We start from the raw sequence: 9,755 nt of genomic DNA, 5'->3' as shown, positions 1-9,755 counted from the left end.
AGGGGCTCCCGCTGCCCAGAAGCGAGGAGGCGGCGCCGGGCTCCCCTCCGAGCCCCATCACCGCGCCGCGGCCGCTCCTCCTCGGGGCTCCCGGCGCGCTCCGACGGGGCGGCGGGGCCCCGGCTCCTCTCCCGCACCCGGCCGGCCCCGGCTCTGCCCCCGCACGGCGGAGCCGCGGCACGGCCCGGCCCGGCCCGCCCCCCGCCCACCCGGGCGGCCCCCGCCGCGCCCGCGCCCGGCCCGGCCCCGCGGCCCGCCCCCGGCGGGAGGGCCCCGGCCCGGCCCCGCCTCCGTCGCCACGGCCTCCGCGCGGCCTCTCCGCGGCCTCGTTCCCTCCCCGTGCCCGCCGGCCTCATGGTGCAGGACGGGGCTTTGCAGCCGGACGGGCTTCCCGGCTCCCCGCGCTTGTTCCTCGTTAAAATGCCTGGCGGAAAAAACAGGCGCACGGCTCTGTGGATTCGGAGTACCGGGCCGTAACAAGAACCCGTTTGTGCGGCTCAGCTGTTTCTCAGGCAAATGCCCCAATTAAAAACCAGAAGTGCTCGCGAGTCAAGTCAGTAAGGTCGTTACAGTGAGTTATAACCACAGGCACAGTTTGATTTCTGCTGTAAGCAATGAGGGGAGGCTGTATTTTAATAAATCTGAGGTGTCTTTGGCCTTCTTCTCCCCTCTGAAATTCCATGAGGCCCCCATTTTATCCAGCCATAACTTCATTTAATCACTGGGATGGCATAAGAAGTGGCTTTTATGACCCACAGGAAATTTCCTTCAGGTTTGTTAAGGTATCCGTACCTGAATGTAAAGATACACGAACATCTCTATGGAAAAAATATTTGGGAACACTCCTTTTTTGAATACCTCAGGCCACTTTTTAGAAGAATGTCAGTCCCCAGCTTCCCAGGTAGCTCGCAGCCTGGCCAGGCTGCTGGAGGCTGCTGTGGTTCTGCCCCTTAACGCCCTTCCAGCTGGGCACTTCAGGACGTCCCATGCAATCCTGAGGGATACCGAAATGCATCAAATTGGTACTTCCTATCTGACATTTTTTTCAGAGCATTTTCAAGTCACTTTTACTGATCATATCATGATTTGAACCCTGCAGGGGCCCTATGGTAGGACCACAACAACTTGCCTGAGGAGCATCTCTGTGCCTCTCCCCACAGGTTTTATCGGGAGCCTGAACCCTGCCAGCAGGCAGAGCCCAGCTCCCCAGGCAGGTGCGGCCAGGCCCAGCTAATCATAAAAGCTTTTATTGCAATGTCTATTAAACACCATTTAATCAAACAGTCTAATAATCACTTACGCTTTGCTTTTCCACCCAAAAGCTCAGTGAGCTTAATGCAGTAAGCAAGCATCATTTCTTTCCACATACATGGCCTGAAGCCATGCAGCAGTGCAGTGAGTTTTATCACCACTTTGCCAGCATCCCCGTGAGTGCTTCACCTGGCAGGCCGCACGACAGACATACCTGAGAAAGGAAATCCAGCAGCGACTGCACTGGGCAGCACAAGTTTTCAAGGCAAATCCCAGGGATGGGTTAGCTTGTCCTCTGCGGGCGAGGCAGTTCCATGACTCTGGGCTCTTCCAGAGGACTCCAGCCAGGGGGACTTCGAAACACCTATGGATAAACAAAACACACCATCAAACTGTGAGCATCCAAAGACAAATAATACATACGGGATGACAAACTGTAGCTGTGGAAAGCTGGCAGCCTTGACACAAGGATTGCTTTCTTCTGCTCTCTTACAAGACTTCACAACATAAAATCCTTCTCTTTTTACCCCAAAGAACCAAATGTTTTCAGAATGCAGTTGCCTTTTTGTATCAAATTACCAGCTGTATACATGAAATAGTGGCAAATCATATCTGAAAAACTTTTACTTAAGTTTTTATTAAAATTGATGTTTAAAAATTTATTCTGCATTGTGAAAGTTTATAAAGGTTTGGAATCAAAAAATACCCAGTTCGTGTTTAAGTGAGTTTTGTTTCTTAGATATATATAAAAAAGTAATAAAAATGAAAAGGAAAGGTAAATGCATTTAAACTTAGTTCTATTTTAATAAATCTAAGGTTGTTATTGTAGTAATAGTGTTGCTGAAGTGAAGACAGTTTTATCTTGAATGTGTCCCTTGGTTTATAACGTTAAACCTTCAGTCCTCCTGTATTTACTACCTACCAAATTTGATTTTATATGTAGCAACTGAACACTCTAGCACTGACATCTTTGTATTCAATTAAAGTAAGGAATTAGGAACATGAGTGTGTTTTTCACAGTCTTAACAGAGTAATAACAAGTCTCTTTTTTATGTTCTCATCTTCTACTAAAATTATAATGGGGGACTATTGTGCTGGTAGCAGACTGGCAAGTATTCGGTGCAAATCATTTTGCTCTTAGGATCATAACAACATTTGAAGTCATTTATTGATTCAATCCTGCCAGCAAAAGGGACTTTGCAGCAGAGAAGCTATCACCTGCCTACACTCCTGCCCTGAACAGTTGATGAAAGCAAGAATATCATAGGGAGAAGCTCCCTTTGCAGTTGCTGATCCTGCAGCATCATCCACACCAGCAATTCTCAGTGAAATGAGGGCTAAAAGCTCTCATTAAAAGGGCTTGAATTAAAATATTCAGCGCTAAAAGTGAAGGCTCTGTTTTGTTGATGACAATAATTTTTCTGTAATTGTCACTCAGGTACCACAGTAGACTGTGTGGCATATAGGTGACATTATTTCATAGCTAGCCAAACTGAAATTGGTTGTTTTTCTAGAAAAATCCGGTGGCTTTTTCATAGCTTTCCACATCCAAATTAGATGTTAGCAGAGAAGACTCTCTCTGCTGTAGGCTAAGTCGAAACACAGGGCATTTGCTCTGGCAGCAGGACTCTTAGCCACTTTATCCAAGTGACTTCATTCCTAAGCCATTCCCTAGAGAGAAGGTGGCTGGGAGAAGCTCTGAAGTCCCCTACCTGGATCCTGAGCACCTTTCTGGGAAAGCCAGGAGGAGTCTGAAGGGACTCTTGGGTGAAACCAGCAGAATTCCTCAAGAAGGGTCAATCATCTTTGTCTTCTCTTAGTCTTAATCTCATAGTCTGCTGTTAACACCAAATCTCTTTTGATATGCAATGTGGGAGTATCGCTGACCTCAGGAGCTGATGGCAATTAACAGTGGAGGAGTATCTGGTGCTATAAGCAGACACTGAGACTTACGGGACTGGTAATGGGAGACTGCTCTTGCTGTTGCTGGACCATGTTTTATAGCAACTCATGAAATCCCATAAGTGATTCCAGCACTCTGTAGCTGCTGACATTTAAGAACATTTCTCCCTGTAATTTTTTTAAATGACTAGCAACTCCATTATCTGAATAACCAAAATACCTTCTAACGGCTGCTCGAGGAGCCTTTAATTCATACCCTGCTGTTTGGAGTTAATCCATTCAAAAATTAAAACAGTGCAGGTCACCTTTGAGAAGGAGAATGCTGCAAAAAATCATCCAGTTTTATACACATGAAGCATATGTGATGAGACATTCACTTTGAGTTGGTGTAAAAGCACTGTAGCATACATGAAGAGACTCAGTAGTCCTACCGTGTTTAATCAATATTCATCTCTGCCCTAAATCCTCCAGCGGAAGCAAGTCCTGTTCAGCACTCTATTCTCAGATTTTTGTCACAGTTCTTTTCTCACCACACCGATATATTTTCATAGACATGGGCCAGTTTTGCTTCTGTTGATAGAAAGTAAATGCTTCTGTAAATGACACCTGGGAGGGTTTGGAGCAGCCCTGGCCCAGGGCTGGGGCGGCTGCGCCACTACTCACAGCTCTCTGCAGTGCTCAGACAAGCTCCAGGGCTCGGGGTGCCTCCCCGGGAAGCTGCATACGCTGATGGCATGCTGAGCAGCTTCTTTGAATGGTACTCTCTAGAAAATAGGTGAGGGGAAGAAGCGGGCACTGGATGTAAACAAAACAAGAAAAAAGCAAAAAAAGAGAAGCTAAAATGTTCACATCTCTGCTTCCAGCACAGTGACCTTCACTGTGGAGCTTCTGCCTCGTAACAATAGACTGGCAACTGTCAGCCCAGTTGCCTTTAAAATGTCACTGGTTTAACATCAAATCAAGAGATATAATTGCATTCTTCCTTCCTTTCCTTCCCTTCCATTCTCCCTCCCTCCCCCAGATCCCAGTTGTGGTCAGGCCCCAACAAATCTGGCTGCCTATTTGTATTCCTGTAAGAAGTTAGGAAGGGTTGTAAGTGCTGCAAGTTCACAGGGTCTGTGCTGTTCTCAGCATACACGATGGCTTTCTTATTTCCCACCCACAAGCAGTGGGCTGCACTGCCTGGAGCTACTCCAGGATCCAGGTGACAGGCCCAAGCCTAGCACAGGATTTAAGAAAGAACTGACTGTCTTATATTGGGAAGTTCAGGGTTAAAACTGTCAGAGTGTGCTGTTTTGCTGGGTTTATTCATTGTTGTACTCTGTACATGTGACATTTCCACCAAAAAGCTTCCTTTTACTGTCCATAAAACTGATTAAGGTAGAGAGAACGTTTCTGTATTTCACCTAGGCACAGTTTTTGCTTTATGCAGCAAATGCGTTTTTAATTGCCTTTAGTTTCTACTTTATCTAGCTTTCTTATCTGATATTCTTTGTTAAATGATCTAACGGTATGAGATGCTCATGCAAGAACATACAGAAAGAGAAGGCAACATATATTCATAGCACTGCAACAATAACTCATCTTACAGTATGCTGTGCTTAAAATAAAGTCAAAATCAGTCAGAAAATCCGATTACTCCCAACTGTAAACTGTATCTGAAATTTAAGGAGTAAGCCAGTTTTAATAGCAGACGTGCCACTGACTGCGTGACATTTAGACAGGAGTAGCATAAGCCAGCGAGTTAACATGTACAAGTCGTCGTCCACCAGGACGGGCCTCGTGCAGCAGCTTGGAGCGACTCCAGCCCCGCCGCCAGGTGCTGTGCCACATGGCATGGACCTCTCGGGGCAGGCTGCCCGCTTCGCCCTTATGTCACCCCAGTTTCACTCAATAACGGACCCGGATACTGCCAAGCCTACCTGTGGGTGTGCACAGCAATTGTCACCAGCATCCCGATTCATCGTGGTCTTAACGTGGTGTAATTAATAGGGAATTGAAGCCAAAAAATTATTAATAAAGCCCAGTTATCTTACTAAAAAAGGAAATTAGGTGCAACAGAGCAGACCACTGATTTAGGCAATGCCTTTTATTTCTCACTAGGCTCAGAGAAACTAGTAATATCTGCCACACAGAAAATGGACACACATTTGACCTTACAGAACTCACAGAATCTCATATGGAAAAAATCCATATAAGAAACCAACAGATCAGACAAGATCTGCAGCAACATCTTAAAAGCTTAGGCCTTGGTTCTGCAAGCATTTTGGTGTGAACTGCAATAAGTTTGTCAGTAATCTGTCAAGTCCTAACAAGTTGAGGAGATGAAGCTACTGTATAAGACTTGTAAGAAGATGACATGTTTTCCCTGTGTAAAATTGAAGAGTTTGCTTTATTTTTTAAAAGCAGTTGAGATTATTTTTCCTTTCTTTTTATTACTTGCAGTGCCAGGATCACATCATGATAGGCTCTCTAGTAGTACAAAGCTAAAAAACTGAAAGAATTAGAAATTCAGGTCACATCTATCCAGTTTTTCAAGAGATACTCAATGGATGACTAGAGAATTAGTATAATTACTGCAACATCACAGATACTAAGCAAATAAAGCCAGATTAACTGGAGGTGGGGAAATGAGTTTTACTTGCTTAGAGTACATTGATTTTTTTCTTTTCTTTTCTTCCTTTTTTTTTTTTTTTTTAAGTAATAAATGCTTGATGAACTATTGGAAGAAAAAATATTGCTATTAAAAAGTCATCTCTTGCATCCCTCCAGTCAAGGGCTGAACCTACAGATGGCATGAAAAACATTTTGATTAAGCACTGCATTAGGCTTCCCGATGTGGCTGCTCTGTAGCTCGCACAAACCAGCAGCTATGGCAGAGAGGATGCAGCTCTTGTAGCTTCCTGGCCTCACCACACTTGTTACCCAGGTACGGGGTAACCTTCCTGTGCTTGGTCCTTTTGTCAGGACCCAAGGTTTTTTCAACAGTTTAAAATGAAATACATTTTAAAAAAATACATATGACTGTATTTCTCTTGCTATATATAGTATAAATGATACTCGGAGTTAAAACAGGTTCGGACATTGTTGTACTTTAAATGATTTGTAAGATTTTCTACATTAAATACATCTGTAAATGCCATTTAAGCTGTGAAAATGCAGGTGAGTGCTCCAAATGAATGCAAGTTATTGCAACTGTTAGTTAGGGATTTGAGTACATAGCATGCATCCGTGTTTGAACCATGGGTGAGTGAGATAGCAAGAGAGAGGGTGTTGATAGTGAGAACCTGGTTAGTTCATATAGCTAAAATCATGACCTTTGTTAAACCAATGCAATCAGAACATGTACACACATCCTGTTCTGGCAATTGATAACAGAGCATAAAAGAAGAGAGTGCCGGAAAAAGAGAAGTTCAAGTAGAGCAAGAATATTATGCTATATATAAAACACAGAAAACGATACAAGGCACAAACATCTTGTATTAAACACACCATATCTGGGCTGAGACATAGAAAGGCTTCTAGGTATTCAATTAAATTTCCTTTAAAGCTCGAGAAAGTATTTTTATTTCGTTAAGGAGCTATCCCCAGCTGCTCTCTGCCTAAACCACAAAACCCTATCCATTTAAAAAAGAATGCAACACAACTCATTGAAGCCAACAGTTTCAAAAAGCATCCATTAATTTTGGATGCTTCTGGTTTTAGATGTCTCCCTTAATGAGCCTGACTGTAAACATGCTCTTAATAATTCTGCCAAAACAAGGCTAATAAGTCCATATCTTCATTTATCAGCTGAAACACCTGACCCAGTGCTGTACAGATGAATTAGATGCCCTGACTTAATCATTTGTATTACTTTTCTTTTTATGAAATAAAAAGAAACTTTGGGCAAGGTTCCCTGTTCCAGTCCTGTTCCTCCCATCTGCCCTGGCCACTGCCAGAAGCCAGCCTGGACGGGGATGCCAGCGGAGCATCTCCACAGCCCATAGCAGCCTGAGAGGGGGTCACCTCCCCACAGTCCCCATCACAGCAAGTGTGTCTGCAACGGAGAAGGGAATGCGAAAGGACGTGCATTTTTTGGTTAGCAGATAACCCTTTCATCAATAATGTATCCTTTCAGTCTACTGGTGAATCAGCCCGCTACCCACTGTTTCAAAAAGACTGTTAGAGACTCTAGCTCCTAAATTAGAATTGAAATGACTATTTTGTTCAAGCAGGATCAATTACTTGCTAGTGTTTCCTCACTGCTCGCTGCAGTTAGAAAGCCTTGGGGCTGACACACGTGGAGGAGTAAGTACTGATCTGGGACGTGGCGCCGTGGAGGTTTGGCTATGGCCTGTTGATAGCATTAACATTTTATAGCCTTGGTAGGAGGGACTCAGATTGAGGAAAAATCTGTCCAGAAAATTGAACTGCTTATCCTCCAAAATGGAAGAAACCAGTCTGTAGGTTTATCAGGCAGAGCGACTTGTGAAGGACTACATCCAAAGCCTGGAAGTAGGGATCACTCCGGCAAGTGCCCTAAGAAAAACTGATAGGTGCGAGTGCTGCTTCTGGGCTGCTGGTGTGGAAGGTCAGAGCCTGTTCCCGGCCAGGCTGAATTTTCTCCTCTGTAATTCTTCTGTGGCCTGTGGGTCTAAGGCAATTCTTCCCGAAGGAGGAAGAGCTGTTCAGCCCCAAAGGAGCAACATTTCAAGAATTTATGGGATTTAAATCACTTGCTTGGTCACAAACGGCTCAGAAACAAGAGCCTCTCCCCACCCTCCAAGGAGACTGTGGCACCAGAAGACCTGGGCAGCTGCTGCCACGAGCAAAGGGAAGAAGATGAGAGCTGAAAGGCAGACGGCTCTTGATTCCACACCCTTCATCTGCGGACTCTGATGTTTTTCTCACTGTTCACAGGGAAATTAGATTAAAAATAATCCCTCCTTGCCTCCCTTCCACACCCAGATCTGAACTGGATAACTTCTAAAAGGGTTTTCTGCATCAGCCCTTTAAACTGATTAAACTAGGGAACACCAAAACCATACCTCAGCAGCGTGCTGGGTATGTGCAGATTAGAAACTGTGCAGTACAGAGTGGCAACTAATAATCGATTTTCAGCAGACAGGAGCTTGTCAAGTGGAAAGAGAGTGGGCAGGAACACTGGCTACAGATGAGGCCCAGTACTCAGATCAGGCACTGAACATACAGGAAGATGTATTCAGTAAAATGCTCAGGAGAGCTCGATTTTGACAAAAATTTAAATAGGTTTTGCCAGCTTAAAATACCGATAATGGCCACTATAGAAACACAGAAGTTCCAGCAGTTAATCTGCAAAAGTGTGCAGATTACAGAGCGTGCAAAAAAGTCTGCAGGACTAGAAAAGTCTGAGACAAAAGATCATCATGACATGAATCCTTTGAGGTAAGCAAATAGTCTAACAAAGTGTTTAATAGACAAACAGTTCTATTTGCAGAGAAATAGAAATGCTTAGGAAAAAAATGCAAGACATATTTGTTCAAAGTGGTTCCTGTTAAGGATAAGCATGTGCCTATCTTCAGATACTGCCCTTTGAAAGCTCTGGAGGCTAATTTAGATAACCACGAAGATAACAAAGACTGGATGTATAAACATGCTTCTCCTTCCTAGTCTCTTCTGTGGGTAAGAGTCCTGATATTCACGTATGACTTTGCTCTGATTTAAGCCTTCTACAGGGAGAAAATTTTTGAGCAGAATGATTGTTTCTCAAGCTGTAATTCATTCCTGTCCAGTTCACTGCGGGCGGTCATACAAACACAGGGGCAGGTATCCAGGTGGATTGGAAAGGACGAGCTTCATAACATGCTAGGAATTCATTTGTGTTTCTGGGCATCAGGCTGTATGGATGACATTTGTGAGGTATGCTGCTAGTGGGCAGCAGCTCTCACCACGCTGTGCCAAAGCACCTTCTGTCTCAGACCCTGTGAGCTGCAGGCAGCTCAGGCCAGCACCCACCTGGAGCACATTGCAACCAGCAACTGAAGGTGTGTATTTGTTTCCCCATGGAATAAATTATGTCATTAGGCAGAGAGGTATTTGAAATAAACAGTAACAACTCTATAAAACTGGTAGAATTCAAATCTTTACAGCTACTTAACTATTAAGGCCTTTATTTCACTAATCTGAGATTAATCCACCATATAAAAATAGATATTTATTTAAATAAATTGACTACGCTGCTAGTTAGAGATAGAGATTTCCATTGTTCAGAAGGTCTCTGTTTTATTTTGATCTTTTTTAGGAGATAAGCCTCCTAATCCCGTATAAAGTTGACTATAATGTCTGTTCTCCCTGAGAGCTCTTTATATATAGCCAAGATCCTGCTGATGCTCACCAGTTTCCACTACCGTGGCATTTAGATTTTCGGGAGGAACCCAGAAAGCAGTTATGAAGATGTTAACTGCAGAGATAACCAGAATTAATTCAAGCAGCACAACACCGCTAGCAGTTGAACACTGCGAGAATCGCACTGATTAGAGTTTTCTATCCCAGCAAAATTGGTGTTTTTCTTACAGCTGTGTGTGTGGGCTCATGGTCTGTTCCAGAGCTTCCAACTTAAGCTTGGGACGTGGAAATTCAGT

General features: G+C 44.1%; 1 long non-coding RNA gene across 13 annotated transcripts in view; it reads right to left on the bottom strand.

Annotated features, from left to right (window-relative positions):
• Positions 1 to 53: 53 nt before the first annotated feature.
• LOC137861858 (uncharacterized) overlaps positions 54 to 9,755 on the bottom strand; it is a 535,363-nt gene continuing 525,661 nt past the window's right edge. For all 13 annotated transcript variants that reach the window (XR_011099892.1, XR_011099897.1, XR_011099895.1 and 10 more), the window contains one exon: positions 54 to 1,615. This is a non-coding gene — a long non-coding RNA (uncharacterized lncRNA). The remainder of the gene's footprint in view (positions 1,616 to 9,755) is intronic.

This window comes from Anas acuta, chromosome 10 (assembly GCF_963932015.1).
Source record: "Anas acuta chromosome 10, bAnaAcu1.1, whole genome shotgun sequence".
NCBI lineage: Eukaryota > Metazoa > Chordata > Aves > Anseriformes > Anatidae > Anas > Anas acuta.
Note: the sequence above shows the minus strand (reverse complement) of the source record. Positions and strands in the feature narration are given on the sequence as shown.